At 43.2% G+C, this 15885-nt stretch overlaps 1 long non-coding RNA gene and 1 pseudogene across 7 annotated transcripts in view; one reads left to right on the forward strand and one right to left on the reverse strand.

Moving 5' to 3' along the window:
• LOC139355871 (uncharacterized) overlaps positions 1 to 15885 on the forward strand; it is a 147320-nt gene that overhangs the window by 48432 nt on the left and 83003 nt on the right. The window lies entirely within an intron of this gene.
• LOC112425701 (SWI/SNF-related matrix-associated actin-dependent regulator of chromatin subfamily E member 1 pseudogene) lies at positions 6824 to 8030 on the reverse strand (annotated as a pseudogene).

A 15885-nucleotide genomic window follows, 5' to 3' on the forward strand; every position in this document is an offset into this window, starting at 1 on the left:
GTGGGGTGCAATCATGCCCAAGGTGCATTAAGGAGTGAGATGGAGGTGAGGCAGTAGAGACAAGGAGTTAGATGCCTCTTCTGAGAATCTTGGTTGTGAATGGGGTAGAGTCAGGGAGGGTGGAAACTACAACAAAGGGTATTTTTCTTTGTAGGCAGTATTAAACTTGACTTTGCTTTAATGTTGATGAGAGAAGGTTTTGTGGTGGGGGGAGTGAGTTGGGGGATGACAGTGGGGAACACAGAGGAGATAACTGGTCTGATGAACTACACTAGGGAAAGAGCAGAAGTGGAGATAATGTGTGCCCAGTTGGGACCTGCTTCACCTCAGACATAATAAAGGGAGGCTGGGGTTGAGGAGAGGGAGGATAGGTGGCCAGTGCTCTTGGCTGGGGATGGAGGAAACAAGAGAAACATGGCACGTAGGCTGGGGAAGGATGGCCCAGGGTGATCAAGAGGGAGGTGCTAAGGATTCACCAGATGCCAGATACACCCTAAATGATTTGTAGATGGATTGGATGTAAGGCATGAGATGCAGCCAGTATGGTGCTCAGGACTTTAGCCTGGGAAGCTAGTTGAATGATGGCGCCCTTACTCTGACTGGAAGAGGTCAGCAAAGTGGGCAAATCTTTAGCAAGACTGATCAAGATAAATAAAGATATGTCCGGGCATGGTGGCTCACGCCTGTATTCCCAACACTTTGGGAGGCCGAGGTGGGTGGATCGCCTGAGTCAGGAGTTCGAGACCAGCCTGACAAACTTGGAGAAACCCCGTCTCCACTAAAAATATAAAATTAGCCATGCATAGTGGTGCATGCCTGTAATCACAGTTACTTGGGAAGCTGAGGCAGGAGAATCACTTGAACCTGGGAGGCAGATGTTGCAGTGGGCTGAGATCGCGCCATTGCATTCTAGCCTGGGCAACAAGAGCAAAACTCCATCTCAGAAAGAAAAAAAAAGGTAAATAAAGATGCAAAAATGTGCAACATAAATTTGAACAAGCCAGAATTATAGGTACCCTAGATATTTTTAAATGTTAAAAGAAATGTTTAAGCAACTATGAGTCAATACGTTAGTAAACAGAGGCAAAAAACAATATCTAAATTGGCAAAATATAAATTAAAGTCTGACAAAATTGATAATTATGTTAATACTAAAATAATTTCAATTATTGCTTCTCCCAGTGTGTGTGTATATATATGTGTGTGTGTGTGTATAGGATATATAACTAATGTAACTAAATCTATTTCTAGGCCTTGATTATTTTATATATGAATTTTGCTATGTTTAAGAGATAGATACTTTATATAATTTTTCAAAAAATGGAAAAGAGAGAAAGCTTCACAATTTATTCCTAAAGGTACAGGGAAGGTACCTGATACTTTCTTCCCTCCACATGATCTTAAACACAAAGTCATGGCACCTGTGAAACTCCTGCACTCCCCTGCACAGGTCTTTACCACCTATTGATGCAGGAAAGACTTTGGGGTAATCCTGACTTTCTCCAGTGATGCCCTCACCTTGTGAGATGGAAAGAAAGAGGGAAAGCTGGGTAGTGGAAAGGCAGTGGGTGGGAGTGTGAAACCTGGGGCAGGTATCGAGAGTAGTGTGGAGAGATAGGATGGACACTTCCCTGATACAGTCTTGAGCTAAGGACAACCAAATATGGGTTAGTTCTCTCTCCAGAAAGCTTGTCTATATATGAAAGCTCATATAGTCATATATGGAATATGAAAGCTCATATATGGAATATTTTGCTGGAAGCTTCCTGTTGGAGATTCCTGATGAAAAGACTTATGATAGTCTTTTATTCCCTCACATCCTCTCCTTTTCATCAGAATTCTTTATCTTTGTGGACGCGCATGGTCTAGAGTCTGCTCTGGTGGTGCAGGCCATTCCCTGGCCCTTCTGCCTGGGTTAACCGTATCCACTACAGCCACCCCTGTGATTATGGGACAGTGCCTTTTCCCTGGGGTGCCCAAGTCTCTTCTGAGCTCAATTCTTGAGACATTAGCTTCCTTCAGTCTTTGCAAAAAGGGTGGACATTGGCCTTGGGCTCCTCACCATCTGGTTTATTTTAAAAAGCTGAGTGGCAAGTGAGAAATTTGGAAGGTCTGGAGAGTGGCTGAAGCAGTGAAGGAAAGTCTCTTTGCACTTTTAAAAGGTGGGATGGCCATCTGGCCTGGCAGAGACAGTCATTTTACATCTCCACTGGTACATGACTGAAGTCATTTACCATTAAGTTCCATTTGAATAAAGTGGTAGTAGACATTTAGGTAATATTACAGGGCAATCAATGTTTAAGAGCCTTAGGGGTATGAGCTTTCCAAATGTAGTTCAGACCCAGTACTTTTAATACTTCGTGTGTGTGTGTGTGTGTGTGTGTGTGTGTAACCTTTTTTGGCCTTTTGGCTTTTCCGCACATAATGGAAGAATTTTCTCCCCTCTCCCTTTCCTTGCACATTCTGAATTGTTTAAGAGTTCCCTGGCTACAGTCCCCTCCCCCTCCCCTTTTCTTTTTTTACTACACTGGGTAGAAGAAGCATGAGGGAAATGTAGTTAAAATTCAAAATGCTTCCCTTTTATCATTACCATGAATCAACACAATAAATGAGCCCCTTCAGAGCACAGTAATAAGAATTTGATAAATCATCAGCCAAAAATTAACTAGATGTCAAAACAATCTTTGGGAAGTGTGATGGATTAGGGGTGATAGCAGCAATTAATCTCCCAGCATGAGTTCACCGGAGAGACACAATGTAGGGAGATGGATGGGGGGATTCAGGCCTGCAAGGTCAGGACACTACTGAAAGGAGTGGGTGGAGGGTGGAGGCTGGCAGGAGGAGGAGGGTGGAGAGAGGGAGAAGGGGGGGGGGGTGGAAGAGAGGAAGAGGGAGAGAGAGTGAGAGAGAGAGAGAGAGAGAGAAGATGAGAATCCTCTGAGTCTGCAATCCCCACGCATCCTGCAGCTGCGCTAGAGGTCAGTTACATGCCTTTGAAAAGCTCGCTGCCTCCAGCTGCTCTCTGATGAGACAAGCACTTTTCCTCTTGCGCTAATAAATGCCACAACTCGGCTCATGGGGCTCAACACATGGCCTCCAAGAGTGGCAGACCTTACGGGGCTTAATTTAGAGAGCTGGGGAGCTCCGTGTAAACAACATCTAGGAGGAGCTAAGGGCTCTAGGAAGGAGGAGCAGGCAGGGACGGGAGGGAAGAGGGGAAACTGGAGTCTGGGAAGGGCTACAGCGCCTCCAAGCCAGGGCTCAGCTCTGAGCGCTCCAGGGCCCAGCATGGGGAATCTTGATGAATCCCGGAAAGGAGGAAGAGAGCCTCTGCAGGCGCCAGGCTCATCAATCTCCCTCTTTTGGACAGGGCTGCCTCTTGCATTTATTTATTTTTTCAGCAGAGTTCCTAATATTGAAAGGAATGGCAGTTTGGGGAGGATGCAGACAAGACCCTTGTTTTCCCCTCCCTGGCAATGCTGGAGTCCTCAGGTCTGTCGGTATTGCCACAATTTTGTGGTCATGGGCTCATGGGTCTAGACTGGAAAAATGCAGCCTGAACTGATGGGGCTGATGGGGAGGGAGGTGGTGAGAGAGGCAGGAAGGAGGAGAAAGAGAAGGCCAGGCTCCGCTCAGCCAATCTGAAGATCAGATCTTAAACAGTCATGGGAAACAATACTAAGGAGAGCCCTGCCTGGTCCTCTGTGATGCCTGCAATATTTGGGATGCACTGGGTCAGGGCCTAGGAGCTGGAAAACCTGGGCTGTTCCTTTAGTCTCCTCCAAAAACAGAGTTCTGTTTGACTAAGAGTTAACAGAACTCTTAGTCAGGGCTTTGATGCTGCTCCTGTTGACATTTGTAAGTGCTTCCTGCCTAGGCTTTATAATCATGAAACAATCATAACACCTGATGACTCTCTAATGCTTTTTTTGTTTACAAAGATCTGTGCAAATCCTAGGTCTCTCCTGGGGGAGTCTTGATTGTTTTTTATGACACACCTTCCTAGTGGACAACAGAATACTAGAGCTTAGCCTATTCAAAACTCCCCAAATCTCAGATACGGAAAGGCAGGCCAGAAAGGTTCAATGATTTGTGGCATATCATTAGACTGATGATAAGGGAAAAAAAAAAATGCCTATGGAATTCCCTACCCGGGGTGCCTTGAAGGGCATTGCTTGTCTTTAAATTCCATGGCTTCGATATTGGTGGTTCGGGGAGGTGGGATGACTTAGTCTTGTGTCTAACCCTACTCAGATGCACAGGTATGATGGGAAGTTGAACACTTTTTAGAGCAAAGACTTAGTTAGCGTTATCTATCTAATAGCTGCCAGGAAAGAAGGATGGTAACCTGGTCAATCTTCAAGAAAACTAAGGAAGACTTACAATGTAACTAACCTCTGTGGAAGTGCTTTCCTTGCTACTTACTAGCTGTGGACCCTGAGTTAGTTACCCAATTGCTCTGTGTGTCAGTTTTCTCATCTGTAAAAGGCGAATGACAATCATTCTACCTTGTCAGTTGATATGAGGATCAAATGAGTTTTGTGACCAATGCTTGCTATGTAGTCCTTCAAAATGTTGTTACCATTCTTCTGTAGTTGACAACCTCGTCCTTCGGTCATCATGACCATGACCTCCCTATTGGCTCCATGGGTTGAAAATGTTCAGAGCAAAGCTGTAGAGCACACTGTGGCTCTTACTCTATGGCTAGGAGCTGATAGGAGGAGGCCTCTATGAAACTGGTGAGAAGGCTAGGGGTGCTGGCCCAGGCCACCCAGGCCACCTGGCCTTCACACTCTGGCTGGTGCTATAGGGTGAGGTCCCAGGATGTCATCCTCTTTTCCAGAGTAGCCTCAGCGGACCACCCTGCTTCTTCCCCTCTACAGGCCATCTCACTAAAGATTGGGTGTTCAGCCTTCAGACAATATTCTGCTTCTGTGTAGTACTTTCACCTTTTTCAAGCATCTTCTCATACATTATCTTGTTGTGTCATGTGCACTTTGATGAATGTAGGACAGTCATTCTTCTCTTTCATTTTCCCGTGAGCCAGATTTAATGAGGGAGTTTCTGGATTATCTCGGTAAGTTGGAGACATCTGCCTAACTTATCCATGACTTATTTTTCCTGCTACCAGATTGTTCCAAATGATTGTGCTGGCTGTGAGTTTAGAAGATCTGGCCTTTTGCAGAAATCCTGCTGTTCTCTTTTCAGCTTCCGGGTAAGGGAAAGGCCACTGGGGTTGCTCTCTCCTAATGAGAAGTGACTGTGAACACCAATGGATTCTGGAGAGATGAAGCTTCTCTTTGGGGCTGACAGTCACAGACAATCCATACCTGTTCTTTTTTCAATCTGCTCAATACAGCATTGAGCGTTTCAACAGATTCTGTGCCTGTACTATAAACGTGTATAAATACTAACAGACGTACACGTGCCTGCACAAACCTGTATCCGCAGTCACAGATTCTATCACATACTCACAGATAACATATACTCACAGATGTAAATACAGTGTTATCACACAGTTGCATACTGTCACACCCATAGAGTCACACAGAGGCACACAGGCCGAGGCATGCATACATCCACACACAGTCACATATACAAACACAAAGGCACACTGATTCTCTCTCTCTCCATTCTCTCTCTCTCTCTCTCAGTTTTATACACACACACACACACACACACACACACACACACACACACACTCTTAGACAAAGTACCAACCTAGAAAAGAAATGCAGCAGAGGCGTTTGTAGCATTGCATACCCAGCTGGGTCTTGGGAAAGAGTCTCCTCTCCAGCGCATCATGGAGGGATGAGCTTTTGAGAGCAGGTGCTGGGTACCATCCCTGATTTCTTGCCGAGATTTCTATAGAGCTAATAGAGATCTCTGTCAGAGCTAATCTATACCCTGGATGTTTGCTGACTACCCTGATCCTCAGGAGGCAGGTGTTCAACCCAGGGACCAGAGTCGAAATTATTGGGAGACATAGTGTTACGAGTCGACTTGTTTTCTCCTCCTGCAAAAGATATGTTAAAATTCTAATCCTCAGTACCTCAGAGGTTACTTTATTTGGAAATTGGGTCATTGCAGGTGGAATCACAGGCATACCTCACAGATATTGTGGCTTCAATTCCAGACCACCATAATAAAGTAAACATTACAATAAATTGAGTCACACAAATTGTTTAGGGTGGTGATTGCTGAAGGTTGGGTTGGCTGTGACAATTTCTTAAAATTTTTAAGTTTCTTAAAATAAGATAACAATGAAACTTGCCATACCAATTGACTCTTCTTTTCCAGAAAGATTTCTCTGTAGTATGTCATGCTGTTTGATAGCATTTAACCCACAGTAGAACTTCTTTGTAAATGGAGTCACTTTTCTCAAACCTTGCTGCTGTTTTATCAACGAAGTGTACATAATATTCTGAATTCTTTTTTGCCTTTTCAGTAATGTTCACAGCATCTTCACCAGGAGTAGATTCCATCTCAAGAAACCACTTTATTTGCTCATCCATAAATTAATCATCTGTTCAAGTTTTGTCATGAGATTGCAACAATTCAGTCACGTCTCACTGAGTTAGGCTCCACTTCTAGTTCTCTTGCTGTCTCCACCACATCTGTAGTGACTTTCTCCGTTGAAGCCTTGAACCCCTCAGTGTCATCCATGAGGACTGGAATCAACTTCTTCCAGACTCCTGTTCATAAGAATATTTTGACCTCCTCCCATTAATCATGAATGTTCCTTTTTTTAAACCAAAAAACATTTTTCATTTAAAAAAGTATTTACAACACATAAAACACGGCAAGATTTATTCTTTTTTTCTCATTTCTGGTATGGGACCTTTGGCGGCTCCTCCACTATTGCGCTGTTGCTCTCCAAGCCAATGTTACTATCACTGGTTCCTTCCTCTGCCATACTGTCTACCCCCTCTTGCCCACTCTCCTTGTCCTCAGGAGTAGGCGTGCCTTCTTCACTGTTCTGTTGGCTCTCTGTCGTTTCTTCAAGGTGTGCCTCATCCGTCTCCATTGGAATGTTCTTTGTCATCTTTCTTCTCCTCGCCTTTGCTGGCTGCTTGTTTTTCCTTAGGAACAATGCTGCTCTGTCTATGCTCAGCTTGCTCTGCCACCTCCTTCTCCCTTTTCTCCTGCCTTTTGTGGGCCTGTTCCTCCGCCTGTGCAATCTCAGCTGCAATTTTCTCCATATCCACTTCTACTTTCAGACCACACAACCTTTTAAGTTCATCGTTAAATGAATCTGTGCTTTCCAGGTATTTCCTCTTCTTCTCCTGGTGTCATTCCTCTATTTGAAGAAGTTCAGCTTCTAGTTTTCGCTGATGAATGATTAAGGACTGGACCTGCCATTTGAGGATCTGCATTCTAACTGTTGTGACAATTGACCAGACATCTGGCACGCTCTCACTAAGGATTTCACTGATGAGGCGGTGGTTTCTCTGGAAATGGGTGGTGGCTATATGCTTCATTGGAAAGCTGTCATCATAATCATCTGGATCTTCAGGAGGCTAAATGTTCATGTATGGTTCTCCTTTCTCCATGCAAGACTGTCTCTGTCAACTTTCTTCCTCTAAAGCAGCTTCTGCACAACTTTTTGCATTTATGTAAGCAAGGTATCTGGGGGATTTATGACAGGCCTTCATAGATTCATTGTACTCTATCTTTTCTGCTTTGCATTCGTTTAAATATTCTTGTTTTTCTTTACCAGTGAGATCTCACCACATGCCACCAATAATCTTGCCAATCTCCCACAACTTTAAGTCAGGGTTGGAAGCCTTTACTTGGTCCCAGACCTTTCTGCCTGTACCTCATGTAGGGCATCAGCGGCTTATCTGGTGGCTTTGGGGATTTTGGTATCGTAATACCAGAGGATGCGGTGACCTGGCTGTTGGTGTCTGGATTCCCTTCAAGCCTGTACTTGTTGTAGGCGAGATGACTGTATGGATTGTATCTCACAAACCCTGGTGTGCTGGGCATTTGTGTTGCAGGAGCTGGGGTGGGAGGTGGAGTGTAAGACGGTCTTTCCATGGGCAGAAAAAGTGGCTGCAGTTCCGGCTTCGCTTCCCTTTGTCCCGCACCATGATTGTTCTTAACGGCTTCTAGAATTGTGAATCCTTTCCAGAAAATTTTCAATTCACTTTGCCCAGGCCCATCAGAGGAATCAAATCCTAGGGCACCTATAGCCTTACAAAATGTATTTCTTAAATAATAAGACTTGAAAGTCAAAATTGCTCCTTGATCTAGGGGCTGTTGAATGGATTCGTTGTTATCAGACAGGAAAACAACATTCATCTCTTTGTACATCTTTACCAGAGCTCTTAGGTGACCAGGTTCATTGTTAATGAGCAGTAATTTTGAAAAGAATTTTTTTTTCGAGAAGTAGGTCTCAACAGTGGGCTTAAAATATTCAGTAAAACATGTGATAAGCAGATGTGCTGTAATCCAGGATTTGTCATTCCATTACTGGAGCACAGGAAGAGTAGATTTAGCATAATTCTTAAGGGTCCTAGGGTTTTCATAGTGGGAAATAAGCGTTGGCTTCAACTTAAAGTCCCCAGCTGCACTCACTCCTAACAAGAGTCAGGCGGCCCTTTGAAACTTGAAACCAGGCACTGACTGCTCCTCTTTAGCTGTGAATGTCCTAGAGGACATCTTCTTCCAATAGAAGGCTCTTTCATCTGCATTAAAAATGTGTTGTTTAGTGTAGCCACCTTCACCAATGATCTTCACTAGATCTTCTGGATGACTTGCTGCAGCTTCTACATCAGCACTTACTGCTTCACTTGGCATTTTATTTTACAGAGCTGGCTTTTTTCTTTAAACCTCATGAACCAAGCTCTGCTAGCTTCCAGCTTTTCTTCTGCAGCTTCCTAACCTCTCTCAGTCTTCACATAACTGAAGAGAGTTAGGGCCTTGCACTGGATTAGGTTTTGGCTTAAGGGAGTATTATGGCTGGTTTGATCTTCTATCTAGACTACTAAAGTCTTCTCCATGTCAGCAATAAGGCTGTTTCACTGTCTTATCATTTGTGTGTTCAATGGAGTAGCACTTTTAATTTCCTTCAAGAACTTTTCCTTTGCATTCATAACTTGGCTGTTTGGTGCAAGAGTCCTAGCTTGCAGCTTGTCTCAGCTTTTGACCTGCCTTCCTCACTAAGCTTAGTCATTTCCAGCTTTTCATTTAAAGTGAGAGAAGCGTGATTTGTCCTTTCACTTGAACACTTACAGGCCATTGTAGGGTGAGTAATTGGCCAAATTTTAATATGTTGTGTCTCAGGGAATAGGAAAATCCCAGGAGAGGGAGAGAAATGGAGAAACTAGCAGTCCATGGTGCAGTTCACATACATTTAGAACATATACAACATTTATTAAGTTCACTGTCTTATTTAGGTGTGGTTCACGATGCCCTGAAACAATTACAATAGTAACATCAAAGATTATGGACCACAGACCGCCAAGACAGACAAAATAAATGGTAATAACAAAGGGTGAAATATTGGGAGAATTAGCAAAATGGGACACAAATACACGAAGTGAGTCCATGCTGCTGGAAAAATAGCACCAGTAGACTTCCTTGTTGTGGGGTTGCCACCAACCTTCAATTTGTAAAAAATGCAATTTCTGTGAAGGGCAAGAAAGTGAAGCGTAATAAGATAAGGTGTGCCTGTAGTTACATTAAGATGAGGTTGTGCTGGAGTAGGTTGGGCTCCCAATCAAATATAACTGGTGTGTTCATAAGAGAAGAGAGACACTCAGGGAGAGGTCACACGATGACAGAGGCAGAGATTGACATAGCTGCCAGCCACGCAAGGCCACTGATTGTCCGCACACCACCAGAAGCTAGGAAAAGCCAAGGAAGGACTCAGAGGGTTCATGTCCTTGCCAACACCTGCACTTTGGAGTCTTAGCCTCCAGTGCTTAACTGTGGTTGTAAGTTGCCCAGTTTATGGTGCTTAGTGAAGGCAGCCCCAGGAAGCTAGGATATATGCATAATTTGAAGGAAAAAAAGATGTATTTAATATTTTACCAGAATTTTCTATGTGGAAAATCAAAACAAAATCCTCTTGTTCTGAAAAAACAGACATCTCAAATAAAGCGCCCACATTCCTCTAGGCTTCTGCATACAAGTAGAAGGCGACGGGTCTCTGCTCAGACCCTCCTGTGTGTCCGCATGTCACCTGGTCTGGGGTAGGAAGTGGCCATCTTGTCATGGCAGCCTCCAAAACCTGCTCCTCTGCCCCAGCTCCTCTCTGGCTTTGGGTCCCCGCTCCACTCCAGCCACACAGACAGCCTCCCTTTTCTCAGACTCTCCAGGCAAGCCCCCTCCTCAGGCCCTCACATAAGCTCCTCCCCTGACTGGAAGGTTGGGACCCAGGCAGCACCCTGGCTCATTCCTTTAAACCTTTGCTTAAATGTCACCTGCTTGGTGAGACCAGCAATTCCTAACAATCACTCCTCCTCATTTCCCCTGACTTTGCTTTAATTTTTTTTTTCCAGAGAACCTATCGCTTTCTGACATACCATATAATTGACTGATTATGTAGATTGTGTATCTCCCCATGAGAATGTTAGCTCCAAAAGAACATGGTTTTTTTTTTTTTTTTTTTTTCCTGTTTTTCATGCCCTGTTCCTAGAACAGTGTCTGGAATACACTAGGTGCTCAATACATATTTCTGAATGAATGGAAACTTAGTCTCCTGTGTATCTGACTTTCATCAATGTTACCCTCTGGGAAGAAGGAGATCCCTGAAGATTTAATGTTTAGACTTACATGGAGGAGATACAGGTTTAAGAAATGAAGAAGCTGCTGGGTGCAGTGGCTCACGCCTGTAATCCCAGCACTTTGGGAGGCCAAGGAGGGCGGATCACAAGGTCAGGACATCAAGACCATCCTGGCTAACACAGTGAAACTCCGTCTCTACTGAAAATACAAAAAATTAGCTGGGTGTGGTGGTGGGCGCCTATAGTCCCAACTACTCGGGAGGCTGAGGCAGGCTAATGGCATGAACCTGGGAGGTGGAACTTGCAGTGAGCCGAGATTGTGCTGCCACTGCACTCCACAGTCTAGCCTGGGTGACAGAGCAAGACTCCGTTTCAAAAAAAAAAAAAAAAAAAGAAGAAGAAGAAAAAATGAGAGGCTGTGCAGGGCAGTGGCAAAGGCCTTGAGCTGGGGCCTTGAGGGTCTCATCTGTAAAAGACAGATGAAGCCACCGGTTGCCTACAACCCACTTCACGGGCATGTTGGGAGGATGAAGAACTTGATGCATTTTAAAGTGCTCTGAGGTCCTTAAACAAAAGACATGCCATGGATATGGAATGTTATTACATAAACTAAACCCAGAAGTGTATCAGGAAATAGCTGAACTGAATCATAGCCAGTCTCAGAGCAATTTTTTTGCCTAAGAAATTTAATAGAACAGTCTACAAAACTATGATGCAATTTTCTTTCTTATCAACTGTTCCTACCTTCTAAATTTTAGCACAGGTGCTATCTTCTTTTTTCCTACACAGTAAACAGATCCACAATAAAATTTTGGGATTGGACTGAGGGTGGTTGGCTGTGCAAATAACTGGGCCATAAAAGTGTCTTTAGAATTTTTCTCTCTCTCTTTTTTAAACAGTGGTTCTTCTCTTAGGAATAAAATGTATTACTCAGAACAAATGGCTGTGTATTTAATTATGTCGAACCTTAACACTTTTTTTTTGTTTCATATTTCATGTGTTCTGTGTTGTGTAGGGGATATTGAGAATTAGACTTTGTGGTATTCCTTCTTTTTTTTTTTTTTTGATGGAGTCTTGCTCTGTTGCCCAGGCTGGAGTGCAGTGGCATGATCTCAGCTCACTGCAGCCTCCACCTTCCGGGTACAAGTGATTCTCCTGCCTCAGCCACCTGAGTAGCTGGGATTACAGGCACCCACCATCACACCTGGCTAATTTTGTATTTTTAGTTGGCCATGCTGGTCTCGAACTCCTGACCTCGTGATCTGCCCGCCTTGGCCTCCCAAAGTGGTGGGATTACAGGCGTGAGCCACCACGCGCAGCCTATTCCTTCCTTTTAAGGGCAGTACACATAACTAGAACAGCAGTCATGAATGTCAGAACTACTGAGTGCAGCCTGTGAATGCGGTTTCCCTCCTTTGGCTTCTCCTCTTGCTGTTCAGTGCCCTCTGCTGTCTGGAAGGAGCCTGCTAATGCTTGGGTTAACTGCCTAGCCTACTTATATCACACAATGATTAGTTTTTCCTTCAGGTGATTTTACTAATAGTATGAACTGGCACCCATTACGATTCTGAATCCTATTAGGTTGCTGGTAAGTGTCTGTTATTGGCCATCCCCCTTGTTTAGAAAAAGATATTAACAAGGAAGGGTTAACTTGCAAAAGTTGATCCTCTATTCTCGGTTCCTACCTTCCTGGAGGCCTAGCCCAAGGATAGATGGAGTGAACTCCAGGCAGGTGTGTCACGTTGTATAAAGGAGTAACTCAAAGTTCAGTTAGTACTTTAGTTCTGAATAAACATAGCTCTGGAAAGTCCCCTTCAATCCTGACTGTCCCATAGATAAATCTCTAGTCTTATATGTTAGGGCTTTCCTCCTAATTAACCACATTTATCAAAACATTTATTTTTTGATAATTACTATTTAAATTATTATTATTATTATTTGAGACAGAGTCTTGCTCTGTCACCCAAGCTGGAGTGCAGTGGCACGATCTCAGCTCACTGCAACATCCACCTCCCAGGTTCAAGCAATTCTCCTGCCTCAGCCTCCTGAGTAGCTAGGATTACAGGCATGTGCCACCACGCCTAGCCAATTTTTATATTGTTAGTAGAGACGGGGTTTCTCCATGTTGGCCAGGCTGGTCTTGAACTCCTGACCTTAGGTAATTTGCCCACTTCAGCCTTCCAAAATGCTGGGATTACAGGCGTGAGCCACCGCGCCCAGCCTAAAACATGATTTTTATCTCAGAAGGGAGAAAGTTGTAGTAGTTTAGACTTTGGACATTGGGGCTGGGTTAAAAATCTAGGTTTTTCCCTTTTACTAACTGTGTAACATTAGGCAATAATCATGTTAGCTTCATTTTTCCTATCTGTAGAAAAAATATCACCTACCCCATAGGGTTAATTTGAAGATTAAATACGAATATGTAAACAAAATTCTTATTTAAGGTTCTGGTATATTGTAAGCACCAAGTACATATTTTTTTTTTCATTTCTCCTTCATGTTTGATTCTAATTCCAAACTCAAAAGATATCTTTATTTCTTAGTTCATATAAAGGATTTCCTAGTCATCTGTCTATCTTTTTTCTTTAATATGATATTATCCTGGCTTGTTGGGTAGTAGGAAAGAGAAAAAGGAAAGAGAAGAAGATGAGAGAAATGGCTGCCGAAACACTTTCAATTCCACCTGTTATTATTTTGGTAGTTGTTGACGCTGCAAATGAGAACCAGAACATGTGGCTGGTAGATCACTCCAAAATGTTTTGTCCTTCGCTTAAAAAGATGTAACTTGGGCTTAAATAAGGTATGACACATCTGCCCAAAAGCAGATAAGGAAAAGTCATTCATCTGGAAGGGAAGTATTCTAGGATTCAAAATTTATAAATATTATACCGACCTATTCTTGACTAGCATTGAAACATGGGAAATCAACAATGTTTACTTAATTCCACTGATTTGTCATAACATTCACTGTTTGTGCTTTTATTTCCTATGGCCCTGAATATTCAGAAGCAACTTCCAAGAAAAGTAGTTTAGGTTAAAAATCACCATTTTCGGCCGGGTGCAGTGGCTCACACCTGTAATCCCAGCACTTAGGGAGTCAGAGGGGAGTGTATCACCTGAGGTCAGGAGTTCGAGACCAGCCTGGCCAATATGATGAAACCCCATCTCTACTAAAAATACAAAAGTTAGCTGGCCTTGGTGGCACATGCCTGTAATCCCAGCTACTCAGGAGGCTGAGGGAGGAGAATCACTTGAGCCCAGGAGGCAGAGGTTGCAGTGAGCTGAGATCGTGTCACTGCACTCTAGCCTGGGTGACAGAAGGAGACTCCGTTAAAAAAAAAAAAATCACCATTTTCCCCCTTTAACCTGAGAGTCAGTTGACTGGAAAACAGGATGGTTCCCAGCAAGCATATAAAGCAGTTGGACCACCATGACTGCCTTCTGAAGATGCTTCCCAGAGAACAAAGCACATCCTCTACAAAAACCTCTTGATCACCAAGTAGGGATGACACTTCTTTGTAGATGGAACACTATGAAGTTCTACCGAAGGAAGCTGTGGAGTTTTCAGTCTGAATTCTCATGAACTTTCCCTGCCTGGGTGATTTGAGATGCTTGTGCCTAAAACAGCTTTCTAGGCTGGGCTATTTCTTCCTCATCTTACCAACATTAGAGTTCTTTGAACTTTCAACATCTTTTACCAGAGAAATGGAAATAAAATGAGGAAGTAGGTAGACGGAGGTATTAGAACCATTTGCTCCTGAGTTCATAGTCACACTTACTTCAACACATCTCAACCTTTACAAAACCATTGGGATGAAGAACACAGGGGAAATTCTCTCAAAAGGGATTTTTTACTATACTGGTTCTAACCAGTGGCACACAGAAGGAAAATAAGTTTTTTAAAAAATTTTGTTTGTGTGTTGAAAGAACTTGTTATTTGTGGGTAGACCAATAGGATTGTGTTGTTCTAATTATGCACAGAAAATGTCAATAAAGTTAACAGTAGAAACAGAGTCTCCTGTTATTATTTACATGAACTATCTGCCTCAGTCACTATCTTGGTGCACATGGGATCTCCATTTTTGTTGGGATCCATATATTGTAATGAAAAAAATAATGAATTTGGACTTACTTGCATTTGAATTCCTACTTCATAATTTATGGTGTGACTATGACCATCATTTATTTATCCAATTGATGTGGTGTGGCTCTGTATTCCCACCCAAATCTTACCTTGAATTGTAATAATCCCCACGTGTCAAGGGCAAGACAAGATGGAGGTAATTAAATCATGGGGGTGGTTTCCCCCATGCTGTTCTTGTGATGGTGAGTGAGTCTCATGAGATCTGATGGTTTTATAAGCATCTGGCATTTCCCCTGCTTGCACTCATTCTTTCTCCCACCACCCTGGGAAGAGGTGCCTTCCACCTTGATTGTAAGTTTTCTGAGGCCTCCCCAGCCATGTGGAACTGTGAGTCAATTAAACCTGTTTTCTTTAGAAATACCCAGTTTGGGGTATTTATTCACAGCAGCATGAGAATGGACTAATGCACCAATACTTATAAATATTTGCTGTGGAATATTTCCTGTGGCAAGTGTGTGTTGTGGCAAAGTAGAGGGAGTCACAGAAATAAGTAAAATATTATTAAGAGGAAAACTTCAGACAAATTAAAGTTGTCTAAACAGAGCTTAATTGAGCAAAGAATGATTCATGAGTCAGGCAGCCTCCCAAACCAGGATAGGTTCCAAGAGACTCTGGTGCTGCTGTGTGGTTGAAGATTATTTATGGACAGAAAATGGAAAATGACATACAGAAAGCAGAAGCGAGGTACAAAACAGCTGGATTTGCAGTTGACCAACCAGCTTCATCTTGTCTGCTGCCCAGAAAAGCCAATGCACCAAGAACAGCATGTTTTGCAGCAAAGAAAGCATTTAATAATTGGAGGGCCAGCCAAGTGAAAGGACAGTAGATAATTGTCAAATCTGTCTTCCCAATAATTCAGAGGGTAGGGTTTTTCAAGAATAGTTTAATGGGCAGGGCAGTGGGGAATGGGGAATCTTGATTGGTTGGGTTGGGAATGGAATCATAGGTCAATGAAGCTGTCTTCTTGTGCAGAGTTAGTTCCCTGGGTGCGGATGACAAGACCACTTA

The sequence above is a fragment of the Macaca nemestrina genome, chromosome 8 (assembly GCF_043159975.1).
Source record: "Macaca nemestrina isolate mMacNem1 chromosome 8, mMacNem.hap1, whole genome shotgun sequence".
NCBI lineage: Eukaryota > Metazoa > Chordata > Mammalia > Primates > Cercopithecidae > Macaca > Macaca nemestrina.